Genomic DNA, 14,900 nt, shown 5'->3' on the forward strand with positions numbered 1-14,900 from the left:
AATCCCGGGCATCTGTTATAGATGAACAGACCTTTGTGCGTGTTGATGCAGGTGAGGCCTTTCGAAGACTCCTCCAGCTCCTGCGTCATGCAGGTCCAGCTTGGTGAACGTCTTCCCTCCAGTCAGGGTCGCAAATAGGTCGTCTGCCTTGGGTAGTGGGTACTGGTCCTGTAGCGAAAAACGGTTAATCGTTACTTTATAATCCCCACAAATTCTGACCGTACCGTTACCTTTAAGTACCGGGACAATTGGACTAGCCCACTCGTTGAATTCCACCGGCGCGATGATGCCTTCTCGCTGCAGCCTGTCCAGCTCAATTTCCACTTTCTCACAAATGGATCTGCACTTTCACCCCCGAGAAGCTTCCAATGCCTGGCTCGAACAACGATGGAAATCTGCTCAGAACCTGGGCACATGAGGTGTCGTCGACGGATGAAAGCACTCTGATGTCGTCCCAGTTCCAGCAGATTTTTCCCAGCCAGCTTCTGCCAAACAGTGTGGGGCCATCCCCAGCACAATCCACAGCAGGAGTTCGTGCACTGCTCCGTCATAGGAGACTTTGATTTCAGCATGACCAATCACAGGGAGTTGTTCCTTGGTGTAAGTTCTTAGCTTGGTGTGAATGGGGCTGAACTTGGGCCTGTGTGCCTTGTTGCACCACAGCCTGTCGAAGGCCTTTTTGCTCATTATGGACTGACTCGCACCCGTGTCCAGTTCCATGGATACTGGAATTCCATTCAGTTCAACTTTCAACATTCTTGGTGGACATTTCGTGGTGAAGGTTTGTACCCCGTACACTTCTGCCTCCTCGGTTCAAGTCACCGATTAAGCCTGACCCACAGTGGATCAACCTTCCTTTGCAACGCAGTGGTTTACAGGTTTTGCAGCTCGTCTGCACATTCGCTGGCGGTGTCCCATTGTTCTGCAGCCGTTGCACGCATAGTGCTTGAAGCGGCATTGATGAGCTCGATGATCACCTCCACAGCGCCAACAAGGTGTTAACTGCCTCGCATTAACCATTGATGGCGGACTCTGGGTCATCTGAGGACGTGCAGCAGCAGCCGGCGTGTACGTTTTGCCACGTATATACCTGCTCAAAAACAACGTTACTTTGTGCACAGTACTGGTCGAAACCTCTTTATGCTGCAAAATTTGTTTGGTGTTGTTGCTGGTGGACATAAATGCCTGGGGTAGCGTTATGGCTTTGCTCAGATTCGGAGTTTCAACAGTCAATAATTTGCGAAGGATTACCTCATGGCCAATGCCATGCACAAAAAAGTCTCTCAGCATTTGTTCTTGGAATCCATCAAATTCGCAATGTCCTGCGAGGTGCATTAGTTCGGCGACGTAGCTCGTCACTTCCTGGCCCTCCGACCTTTGACATGTGTAGAACCGATACCTCGCCATCAGAATGCATTCTTTAGGATTTAGATGCTCCCGGACCAGCTTACACAATTCTTCATAGGATTTAGTTGTTGGTTTTACCGGAGCTAGAAGATTCTTCATGAGGCCATAGGTTGTTGCCCCACAGACAGTAAGGAGGATCGCCCTTCATTTGACAGTGTTCTCTTCCCCTTCCAGCTCGTTGGCCACGAAGTATTGGGTCGAGTCTCCACGAAGGCCTCCCAATCATCCCCTTCTGAGAACTTCTCCAGGATACCGACTGTTTTTTGCATTTTCGCGCGGTTGTTCGTTATCTCATCGTCAATTATTATGCTCATAATAAAGGATGAAACGGAGTACTGTGAGCAATGAGTAAGTGTGACCTAAGCTCCTTTAATAAGACTCCAGAGTGCAGGTACCTCGTGGGTGGCCTGCTTATATACTGTGCTCCCAAGGGATGCTGGGATCCCTTGGGACTCCAACAGGTAGGCCCTCTGGTGGTGGTGTGATACAGGTTACAAGGGTTAAATACATAACAGTCAGGTTGTCTCCCGCCAGGTCGTTCGCAATGAAAAAGTGTTCGAGCCTTTCCACAAAGGCCTCCGAACCTTCCCCATCGGCGAATTGTTGAATCGTGCCAAGGTTAGCCATTTTCACGTGGAGATTCGTAATGTCGTTGCCAGTTATTGTGTCTGTAAGCACTCTAGTAATGACTCCACGAGGTAAGGTATTGTACTTGAACTGTGGTGACCTTAGTCCATTTATTACAGCTCCTGAGTAAGGGTACAGCATGATGAGCTCCCTCTTTACCTGGTTACCTGTTGTGTACAGGTGACCCCTAGGTCTCCACCAGTTGCACCCTCTGGTGATACAAGCACAGTGTATACAGTGTGAAGGTACATCCAGTAGTATCCTGTAACTGTACATTGAGTGTACAGGGAGTATACTTATGTTATACACACACAACAGTCTCGATTTCAAAATTCTCATTTGTGTTCAGATCACTCCATGGCCTCCCCTCCCTATCTCTGTAACCTCCGCCAGCACTACAACCCTCCGAGATCTCTGTGCTCCTCCAATTCTGGCCTCTTGTGCATCCCTGATTTCCTTTATCCTACCATTGGCAGCCATGCCTTCAGCTGCCTAGGGCCTAAGCTCTGGAATTCTCTCCCTAAAACTTGCTGCCTCTCTACCTCTCCCTCTTGAAGCTGCCCTAGAAAATCTCCCTCGTTGACTAAGCTTTCGGTCACCCCTACTAATATCCTTCTTTGGCTCAGTCTCGTCGGGACTGATAATATTCCTGTGAAGGCTTTGGGACCTTTTACTATGTTAAAGGTGCTATATAAATGCAATTGCTGTTATTCTTGAATCACTGAATTGGGTTAAACAAACACTACTCTCCCTTCCTCCGTCTCCACCAGGTACACTAGGAACACCAGCTCAGTCCAGGTCATGTGCCTCCTGTTGGGGAGGAGTGTAGAATGTTTCAGTATAAGGGGTGTTGCAGTTGTGTGGGGTGGACAGGTTGGGCTGGGTGCTCTTTGCCTTTCCCTCATTGTTCATGGGTTTATATGTAACCTTTAGGGCTGCTGACCAAGGGCCGTGTGACTCTTTGTCGGCCGGTGCGGACACGATGGGCCGTAATGGCCTCCTTCTGCGCTGTAAAGTTCAATGTTTCTAAGACCATCCCAACAGGAGTTGCTGATTATTTTTTGCATGCGTGTGTGTGTGTGTGTTTGTGCACTTGTCTCTCCACCTAGCTCAAGTCTCCCAGATGTGATGATTTGATAGTGTGTGTACACTCGCTCGGTATTTGCCTGTGTTTGTGATGGGGCTGGTTATCACTGATGTTTGTGCAGGTACTTCGGTGGCTGCACTGTAATGTAATGTGCAGTCAGGAGCATCAATCCGGGTCAAACGTGTCCCTTTTAGAGCCCCGGGAACATCCCTCCATCCAGCTTTTAAATTAAAACCCAACACAGTCACTGCTGCGATAATTGTGATAATTACACATCATCAGTGAGCACCTCCACCAGCCAATCAGAAGGGATGTTATTACTGTTCACCTCCCTTTGTCTCAGGTTGTTCCTCAGTCTTCAGACGCCATTTGTTGTTTCAGCGAGCAGAATGACTTGAGGATTCAATCCGCTTTCAGTCTCCACGCTGCAAACTCATTTACATCCTTTAAACTCTCCTGGGAATTGGTGCATTCTGTCCCAGGGAATTGGAAATAGAAGTGAGCTGCGCTCGTCATTGAGGTTATTAATGGTGATCTATTTTATCGATAAATCTGTTCAGATCAGTGTGTTCGATAAAATAATCTGTGATCCATTGCTTGTCCAGATTTTGCTGCAGTTAAACTCGGACAAAGACTCACTACTACATCGGGACCCCGGCCCGTTTCATAAATGGTCTTGGCTTTCGGGATCACCCCCTGGGGCCGAGACTCAGGGCCGCCAGTAAGCTGGTGCACCTACCTTTTTCTTGCAAGTTTTTCCGCCAGGATCGTTGAGGCGGCCTTTCTGTCCGTTTTCGGGACTTTGCCGTTTATTTTGACATTGGACCAGAAGTCGGTCACAGTGGGGGCAGAAGTCAGGCGGTAATCATGCTGAGGGGCGGAAGTTGGGTTGGGATCGTGTCTCTGCCGCCGTCACTCAGCGGTGGCGATGTCACTGCGCGTGCGAGGGGCGAGATTGGGGGTTTTTGTATCTTCGGCCCACTGGGCCAACAGGGAGGGTTACGACCGGGCCAGTGGCCGAACCCCCAAGGGGGGTGCCAGGCTGCCCGTTGGCGGCCCGACCGAACCTGTGAGCACTATTTTGTCGGCCGATCGGGAAGTCGAAGGGCTGCCGCACTGACGGGCCATGAGCACACAGTCGGCCGAAGGTGCACCAACAGAGAGAGCTGTCGGAGGCACCACGCAGCGGGGCAATGATTGTTTCAGGTTTTTTATGACGCGCTTGCGGCGGTCGACAGCAGCGGGGCATGAGTGGGGACAGGCCGATAAATCCCCGAGCTGAATTTGGGTCGGTCCGGCCTGTTAACCACAGAGCGGCGGCAGCAGGATTCCGCCGTATGGCCGCCGCAAACGGACAGTAACGGGTCTTACCAAGACCCGAGGTTTCGGCTCCAGCTGTTTTCTACATTTTACTCCCAGTACCATCAAACACAGTCACACTCAATGCATTTTTACAGGCACACCCATTTTAGTATACAGGTTCTTCACATTCTCCGCCCAACTCCCCATGGCAGGCAACGTTTAACTCTCCCACAGGGACAGGTATCTCACCCACAGGGACAATTGTGTCACCCACAGGGACAGGTATCTCACCCACAGGGACAGGTGTGTCACCCACAGGGACAGGTATCTCACCCACAGGGACAGGTATCTCACCCACAGGGACAAGTATCTCACCCACAGGGACAGGTATCTCACCCACAGGGACAGGTATCTCACCCACAGGGACAAGTATCTCACCCACAGGGACAGGTATCTCACCCACAGGGACAGGTATCTCACTCACAGGGACAGGTATCTCACCCACAGGGACAGGTGTCTCACTCACAGGGACAGGTATCTCACTCACAGGGACAGGTGTCTCACCCACAGGGACAGGTATCTCACTCACAGGGACAGGTATCTCACCCACAGGGACAGATATCTCACCCACAGGGACAGGTATCTCACCCACAGGGACAGGTATCTCACCCACAGGGACAGGTGTCTCACCCACAGGGACAGGTATCTCACCCACAGGGACAGGTATCTCACTCACAGGGACAGGTATCTCACCCACAGGGACAGGTGTCTCACTCACAGGGACAGCTATCTCACTCACAGGGACAGGTGTCTCACCCACAGGGACAGGTATCTCACTCACAGGGACAGGTATCTCACCCACAGGGACAGGTATCTCACCCACAGGGACAGGTATCTCACCCACAGGGACAGGTGTCTCACTCACAGGTACAGGTGTCTCACCCACAGGGACAGGTGTCTCACCCACAGGGACAGGTATCTCACTCACAGGGACAGGTATCTCACTCACAGGGACAGGTATCTCACCCACAGGGACAGGTATCTCACTCACAGGGACAGGTATCTCACTCACAGGGACAGGTATCTCACTCACAGGGACAGGTGTCTCACTCACAGGGACAGATATCTCACCCACAGGGACAGGTGTCTCACTCACAGGGACAGGTATCTCACTCACAGGGACAGGTACCTCACTCATAGGAACAGGTACCTCACTCACAGGGACAGGTATCTCACCCACAGGGAGAGGTATCTCACTCACAGGGACAGGAATCTCACCCACAGTGACAGGTATCTCACCCACAGGGACAGGTATCTCATCCACAGGGACAGGTATCTCACCCACAGGGACAGGTACCTCACCCACAGGGACAGGTACCTCACCCACAGGGACAGGTATCTCACTCACAGGGACCTGTACCTCACGCACAGGGACAGGTACCTCAGCCACAGCGACCTGTATCTCACCCACAGGAACAGGTATCTCACCCACAGGGACAGGTATCTCACCCACAGGGACAGGTATCTCACCCACAGGGACAGGTGTCTCACTCACAGGGACAGGTATCTCACTCACAGGGACAGGTGTCTCACCCACAGGGACAGGTATCTCACTCACAGGGACAGGTATCTCACCCACAGGGACAGATATCTCACCCACAGGGACAGGTATCTCACCCACAGGGACAGGTATCTCACCCACAGGGACAGGTGTCTCACCCACAGGGACAGGTGTCTCACCCACAGGGACAGGTATCTCACTCACAGGGACAGGTATCTCACTCACAGGGACAGGTATCTCACTCACATGGACAGGTGTCTCACCCACAGGGACAGGTATCTCACTCACAGGGACAGGTATCTCACCCACAGGGACAGGTATGTCACCCACAGGGACAGGTATCTCACTCACAGGGACAGGTATCTCACTCACAGGGACAGGTGTCTCACTCACAGGGACAGATATCTCACCCACAGGGACAGGTGTCTCACTCACAGGGACAGGTATCTCACGCACAGGGACAGGTACCTCACTCACAGGAACAGGTACCTCACTCACAGGGACAGGTATCTCACCCACAGGGACAGGTACCTCACCCACAGCGACCTGTATCTCACCCACAGGGACAGGTATCTCACCCACAGGGACAGGTATGTCACCCACAGGGACAGGTATCTCACCCACAGGGACCTGTATCTCACCCACAGGGACAGGTATCTCACCCACAGGGACAGGTATCTCATTCACAGGGACAGGTATCTCACCCACAGGGATAGGTATCTCACCCACACGGACAGGTACTCACCCACAGGGACAGATATCTCACCCACAGGGACAGGTATCTCACCCACAGGGACAGGTACTCACCCACAGGGAAAGGTATCTCGCCCACAGGGACAGGTATCTCACTCACAGGGACAGGTATCTCACTCACAGGGACCTATATCTCACTCACTGGGACAGGTACCTCACCCACAGGAACCTGTATCCCACCCACAGGGACAGGTATCTCACCCACAGGGACCTGTATCTCACCCACAGGGACAGGAACCTCATCCACAGGGACAGTTATCTCACCCACAGGGACCTGTATCTCACCCACAGGGACAGGTATCTCACCCACAGGGACAGGTGTCTCACCCACAGGGACAGGTATCTCACTCACAGGGACAGGTATCTCACCCACAGGGACAGGTGTCTCACTCACAGGGACAGGTATCTCACCCACAGGGACAGGTATCTCACCCACAGGGACCTGTACCTCACCCACAGGGACAGGTACCTCACCCACAGGGACCTGTACCTCTCCACAGGAACCTGTATCTCACCCACAGATACCTGTACCTCACCCACAGGGACCTGTATCTCACCCACAGGGACAGGTATCTCAACCACAGGGACCTGTATCTCACCCACAGGGACAGGTATCTCAGCCACAGGGACCTGTACCTCACCCACAGGGACCTGTATCTCACCCACAGGGACAGGTATCTCACACACAGGGACAGGTATCTCACCCACAGGGACAAGTATCTCACCCACAGGGACAGGTATCTCACCCACAGGGACAGGTATCTCACTCACAGGGACAGGTATCTCACCCACAGGGACAGGTATCTCACTCACAGGGACAGGTGTCTCACCCACAGGGACAGGTATCTCACTCACAGGGACAGATATCTCACCCACAGGGACAGGTATCTCACCCACAGGGACAGGTATCTCACCCACAGGGACAGGTGTCTCACTCACAGGGACCTATATCTCACCCACAGGGACAGGTATCTCACACACAGGGACAGGTATCTCACCCACAGGGACAAGTATCTCACCCACAGGGACAGGTATCTCACCCACAGGGACAGGTATCTCACTCACAGGGACAGGTATCTCACCCACAGGGACAGGTGTCTCACTCACAGGGACAGGTATCTCACTCACAGGGACAGGTGTCTCACCCACAGGGACAGGTATCTCACTCACAGGGACAGATATCTCACCCACAGGGACAGGTATCTCACCCACAGGGACAGGTATCTCACCCACAGGGACAGGTGTCTCACTCACAGGGACAGGTGTCTCACCCACAGGGACAGGTGTCTCACCCACAGGGACAGGTGTCTCACCCACAGGGACAGGTATCTCACCCACAGGGACAGGTATCTCACTCACAGGGACAGGTATCTCACCCACAGGGACAGGTACTCACCCACAGGGAAAGGTATCTCGCCCACAGGGACAGGTATCTCACTCACAGGGACAGGCATCTCACTCACAGGGACCTATATCTCACTCACTGGGACAGGTACCTCACCCACAGGGACCTGTATCCCACCCACAGGGACAGGTATCTCACCCACAGGGACAGGTATCTCACCCACAGGGACAGGTATCTCACTCACAGGGACAGGTATCTCACCCACAGGGACAGGTGTCTCACTCACAGGGACAGGTATCTCACTCACAGGGACAGGTGTCTCACCCACAGGGACAGGTATCTCACTCACAGGGACAGATATCTCACCCACAGGGACAGGTATCTCACCCACAGGGACAGGTATCTCACCCACAGGGACAGGTATCTCACTCACAGGGACAGGTGTCTCACCCACAGGGACAGGTGTCTCACTCACAGGGACAGGTATCTCACTCACAGGGACAGGTATCTCACTCACAGGGACAGGTGTCTCACCCACAGGGACAGGTATCTCACTCACAGGGACAGGTATCTCACTCACAGGGAAAGGTGTCTCACTCACAGGGACAGGTGTCTCACTCACAGGGACAGATATCTCACCCACAGGGACAGGTGTCTCCCTCACAGGGACAGGTATCTCATTCACAGGGACAGGTACCTCACTCACAGGAATAGGTACCTCACTCACAGGGACAGGTATCTCACCCACAGGGAGAGGTATCTCACTCACAGGGACAGGAATCTCACCCACAGGGACAGGTATCTCACCCACAGGGACAGGTATATCATCCACAGGGACAGGTATCTCACCCACAGGGACAGGTACCTCACCCACAGGGACAGGTATCTCACTCACAGGGACCTGTACCTCACCCACAGGGACAGGTACCTCACCCACAGCGACCTGTATCTCACCCACAGGGACAGGTATCTCACCCACAGGGACAGGTATGTCACCCACAGGGACAGGTATCTCACCCACAGGGACCTGTATCTCACCCATAGGGACAGGTATCTCACCCACAGGGACAGGTATCTCACCCACAGGAAAAGGTATCTCGCCCACAGGGACAGGTATCTCACCCACAGGGACAGGTATCTCACTCACAGGGACAGGTATCTCACTCACAGGGACCTATATCTCACTCACTGGGACAGGTACCTCACCCACAGGGACCTGTATCTCACCCACAGGGACAGGTATCTCACCCACAGGGACCTGTATCTCACCCACAGGGACAGGAACCTCACCCACAGGGACAGGTATCTCACCCACAGGGACCTGTATCTCACCCACAGGGACAGGTATCTCACCCACAGGGACAGGTACCTCACCCACAGGGACAGGTACATCACCCACAGGGACAGGTGTCTCACCCACAGGGACAGGTATCTCACTCACAGGGACAGGTCTCTCACCCACAGGGACAGGTGTCTCACCCACAGGGACAGGTATCTCACCCACAGGGACAGGTATCTCACCCACAGGGACCTGTACCTCACCCACAGGGACAGGTACCTCACCCACAGGGACCTGTACCTCTCCACAGGAACCTGTATCTCACCCACAGATACCTGTGCCTCACCCACAGGGACCTGTATCTCACCCACAGGGACAGGTATCTCAACCACAGGGACCTGTATCTCACCCACAGGGACAGGTATCTCAGCCACAGGGACCTGTACCTCACCCACAGGGACCTGTATCTCACCCACAGGGACAGGTGTCTCACTCACAGGGACATGTACCTCACCCACAGGGACAGGTACCTCACCCACAGGGACAGGTATCTCACCCACAGGGACAGGTATCTAACCCACAGGGACCTGTACCTCACCCACTGGGACAGGTGTCTCACCCACAGGGACAGGTATCTCACCCACAGGGACAGGTATCTCACCCACAGGGACCTGTACCTCACCCACAGGGACAGGTGTCTCACCCTCAAGGACAGGTATCTCCCCCACAGGGACAGGTACCTCACTCACAGGGACCTGTACCTCACCCGCACGGACAGGTATCTCACCCACAGGGACAGGTATCTCACTCACAGGGTCAGGTATCTCACTCACAGGGACATGTGTCTCACTCACAGGGACAGGTATCTCACTCACAGGGACCTGTACCTCACCCACAGGGACAGGTGTCTCATTCACAGGGACAGGTATCTCACCCACAGGGACAGGTATCTCACTCACAGGGACAGGTATCTCACCCACAGGGACAGGTATCTCACTCACAGGGACAGGTATCTCACCCACAGGGACAGGTGTCTCACTCACAGGGACAGGTATCTCACTCACAGGGATAGGTATCTCACCCACAGGGACAGGTATCTCACCCACAGGGTCAGGTATCTCACCCACAGGGACAGGTATCTCACCCACAGGGACAGGTATCTCACTCACAGGGACAGGTATCTCACCGACAGGGACAGGTATCTCACCCACAGGGACCTGTATCTCACCCACAGGGACAGGTATCTCACTCACAGGGACAGGTATCTCACCCACAGGGACAGGTATCTCACCCACAGGGACCTGTATCTCACTCACAGGGACAGGTATCTCACCCACAGGGACAGGTATCTCACCCACAGGGACATGTATCTCACTCACAGGGACAGGTATCTCACCCACAGGGACAGGTATCTCACCCACAGGGACCTGTATCTCACTCACAGGGACAGGTATCTCATCCACGGGGACAGGTACTCACCCACAGGGACCTGTATCTCACCCACAGGGACAGGTATCTCACCCACAGGGACAGGTATCTCACCCACAGGGACAGGTATCTCACTCACAGGGACAGGTATCTCACTCACAGGGACAGGTATCTCACTCACAGGGACCTATATCTCACCCACTGGGACAGGTACCTCACCCACAGCGACCTGTATCTCACCCACAGGGACAGGTATCTCACCCACAGGGACCTGTATCTCACCCACAGGGACAGGAACCTCACCCACAGGGACAGGTATCTCACCCACAAGGACCTGTATCTCACCGACAGGGACAGGTATCTCACCCACAGGGACAGGTACCTCACCCACAGGGACAGGTACATCTCCCACAGGGACAGGTGTCTCACCCACAGGGACAGGTATCTCACTCACAGGGACAGGTATCTCACCCACAGGGACAGGTGTCTCATTCACAGGGACAGGTATCTCACCCACAGGGACAGGTATCTCACCCACAGGGACCTGTACCTCACCCACAGGGACAGGTGCCTCACCCACAGGGACCTGTACCTCACCCACAGGGACAGGTATCTCACCCACAGGGACAGGTATCTCACCCACAGGGACAGGTGTCTCACTCACAGGGACAGGTGTCTCACCCACAGGGACAGGTGTCTCACCCTCAGGGACAGGTATCTCACTCACAGGGACAGGTATCTCACTCACAGGGACAGGTATCTCACTCACAGGTGTGTCACCCACAGGGACAGGTATCTCACTCACAGGGACAGGTATCTCACTCACAGGGACAGGTGTCTCACTCACAGGGACAGATATCTCACCCACAGGGACAGGTGTCTCACTCACAGGGACAGGTATCTCACTCACAGGGACAGGTACCTCACTCACAGGAACAGGTACCTCACTCACAGGGACAGGTATCTCACCCACAGAAAAAGGTATCTCACTCACAGGGACAGGAATCTCACCCACAGGGACAGGTATCTCACCCACAGGGACAGGTATCTCATCCACAGGGACAGGTATCTCACCCACAGGGACAGGTACCTCACCCACAGGGACAGGTATCTCACTCACAGGGACCTGTACCTCACCCACAGGGACAGGTACCTCACCCACAGCGACCTGTATCTCACCCACAGCGACCTGTATCTCACCCACAGGGACTGGTATCTCACCCACAGGGACAGGTATGTCACCCACAGGGACAGGTATCTTACCCACAGTGACCTGTATCTCACCCACAGGGACAGGTATCTCACCCACAGGGACAGGTATCTCACCCACAGGGACAGGTATCTCACCCACACGGACAGGTACTCACCCACAGGGACAGATATCTCACCCACAGGGACAGGTATCTCACCCACAGGGACAGGTACTCACCCACAGGAAAAGGTATCTCGCCCACAGGGACAGGTATCTCACCCACAGGGACAGGTATCTCACTCACAGGGACAGGTATCTCACTCACAGGGACCTATATCTCACTAACTGGGACAGGTACCTCACCCACAGGGACCTGTATCTCACCCACAGGGACAGGTATCTCACCCACAGGGACCTGTATCTCACCCACAGTGACAGGAACCTCACCCACAGGGACAGGTATCTCACCCACAGGGACCTGTATCTCACCCACAGGGACAGGTATCTCACCCACAGGGACAGGTACCTCACCCACAGGGACAGCTACATCACCCACAGGGACAGGTATCTCACTCACAGGGACAGGTATCTCACCCACAGGGACAGGTGTCTCACCCACAGGGACAGGTATCTCACCCACAGGGACAGGTATCTCACCCACAGGGACCTGTACCTCACCCACAGGGACAGGTACCTCACCCACAGGGACCTGTACCTCTCCACAGGAACCTGTATCTCACCCACAGATACCTGTACCTCACCCACAGGGACCTGTATCTCACCCACAGGGACAGGTATCTCAACCACAGGGACCTGTATCTCACCCACAGGGACAGGTATCTCAGCCACAGGGACCTGTACCTCACCCACAGGGACCTGTATCTCACCCACAGGGACAGGTGTCTCACTCACAGGGACATGTACCTCACCCACAGGGACAGGTACCTCACCCACAGGGACAGGTATCTCACCCACAGGGACAGGTATCTAACCCACAGGGACCTGTACCTCACCCACTGGGACAGGTGTCTCACCCACAGGGACAGGTATCTCACCCACAGGGACAGGTATCTCACCCACAGGGACCTGTACCTCACCCACAGGGACAGGTGTCTCACCCTCAAGGACAGGTATCTCCCCCACAGGGACAGGTACCTCACTCACAGGGACTTGTACCTCACCCGCACGGACAGGTATCTCACCCACAGGGACAGGTATCTCACTCACAGGGTCAGGTATCTCACTCACAGGGACATGTGTCTCACTCACAGGGACAGGTATCTCACTCACAGGGACCTGTACCTCACCCACAGGGACAGGTGTCTCATTCACAGGGACAGGTATCTCACCCACAGGGACAGGTATCTCACTCACAGGGACAGGTATCTCACCCACAGGGACAGGTATCTCACTCACAGGGACATGTATCTCACCCACAGGGACAGGTGTCTCACTCACAGGGACAGGTATCTCACTCACAGGGATAGGTATCTCACCCACAGGGACAGGTATCTCACCCACAGGGTCAGGTATCTCACCCACAGGGACCTGTATCTCACCCACAGGGCCAGGTATCTCACTCACAGGGACAGGTATCTCACCCACAGGGACAGGTATCTCACCCACAGGGACCTGTATCTCACCCACAGGGACAGGTATCTCACTCACAGGGACAGGTATCTCACCCACAGGGACAGGTATCTCACCCACAGGGACCTGTATCTCACTCACAGGGACAGGTATCTCACCCACAGGGACAGGTATCTCACCCACAGGGACCTGTATCTCACTCACAGGGACAGGTATCTCACCCACAGGGACAGGTATCTCACCCACAGGGACCTGTATCTCACTCACAGGGACAGGTATCTCATCCACGGGGACAGGTACTCACCCACAGGGACAGGTATCTCACCCACAGGGACAGGTATCTCACCCACAGGGACAGGTATCTCACTCACAGGGACAGGTATCTCACTCACAGGGACAGGTATCTCACTCACAGGGACCTATATCTCACCCACTGGGACAGGTACCTCACCCACAGCGACCTGTATCTCACCCACAGGGACAGGTATCTCACCCACAGGGACCTGTATCTCACCCACAGGGACAGGAACCTCACCCACAGGGACAGGTATCTCACTCACAGGGACCTGTACCTCACGCACAGGGACAGGTACCTCAGCCACAGCGACCTGTATCTCACCCACAGGGACAGGTATCTCACCCACAGGGACAGTTATCTCACCCACAGGGACAGGTATCTCACCCACAGGGACAGGTGTCTCACTCACAGGGACAGGTATCTCACTCACAGGGACAGGTGTCTCACCCACAGGGACAGGTATCTCACTCACAGGGACAGGTATCTCACCCACAGGGACAGATATCTCACCCACAGGGACAGGTATCTCACCCACAGGGACAGGTATCTCACCCACAGGGACAGGTGTCTCACCCACAGGGACAGGTGTCTCACCCACAGGGACAGGTATTTCACTCACAGGGACAGGTATCTCACTCACAGGGACAGGTATCTCACTCACATGGACAGGTGTCTCACCCACAGGGACAGGTATCTCACTCACAGGGACAGGTATCTCACCCACAGGGACAGGTATGTCACCCACAGGGACAGGTATCTCACTCACAGGGACAGGTATCTCACTCACAGGGACAGGTGTCTCACTCACAGGGACAGATATCTCACCCACAGGGACAGGTGTCTCACTCACAGGGACAGGTATCTCACGCACAGGGACAGGTACCTCACTCACAGGAACAGGTACCTCACTCACAGGGACAGGTATCTCACCCACAGGGACAGGTACCTCACCCACAGCGACCTGTATCTCACCCACAGGGACAGGTATCTCACCCACAGGGACAGGTATGTCACCCACAGGGACAGGTATC

This window comes from Pristiophorus japonicus, unplaced genomic scaffold (genome assembly GCF_044704955.1).
Source record: "Pristiophorus japonicus isolate sPriJap1 unplaced genomic scaffold, sPriJap1.hap1 HAP1_SCAFFOLD_825, whole genome shotgun sequence".
NCBI lineage: Eukaryota > Metazoa > Chordata > Chondrichthyes > Pristiophoridae > Pristiophorus > Pristiophorus japonicus.